Source organism: Octodon degus, unplaced genomic scaffold (assembly GCF_000260255.1).
Source record: "Octodon degus isolate 3935 unplaced genomic scaffold, OctDeg1.0 scaffold00005, whole genome shotgun sequence".
Taxonomy (NCBI): Eukaryota; Metazoa; Chordata; class Mammalia; order Rodentia; family Octodontidae; genus Octodon; species Octodon degus.
Window position 1 is genome coordinate 9,927,004 of NW_004524581.1, and position 473 is coordinate 9,927,476.

Here is a 473-nt window from a genome sequence, read left to right on the forward strand (position 1 = left end):
CTTTTGAATTATGCTCTTTGTTATTTCCTATATGCTACTTTTGGAGGTATTAAAATATTTCATGTTTGTATGGCTAGAAAGTCTTACTTTTAGTTTTCAAAGGTATGTTTGCTAAGTATAAAATTCAAAGAGAACAGATCTTTTTTTTCTCTCAGTCCTTTAATTAGTCTAGTTTTTTACACACTTGGTCCTTTTTTTTCTTTCTAATATAGAATAAGATGCTATTTAATTTTGTTCTTCCATAGCTAATATTTTTAATGTATATGCTTTAATGATTTTTTTTCTTTACAAGAAGTTTTGGTCAATTTCATTTTTGTGTTTCTTGATATGATTGTATTTAAATTTCTTGTGCAAAAAGTTCATTTTTCTTGGAAATGAGGTATTATAAGTTGAACTAAATTCAGAAATTTTAAATCTTTAAATGTTTATTGCCTACTCCTTTCTACTTTAAGAATTCTAATTATAAGAATATA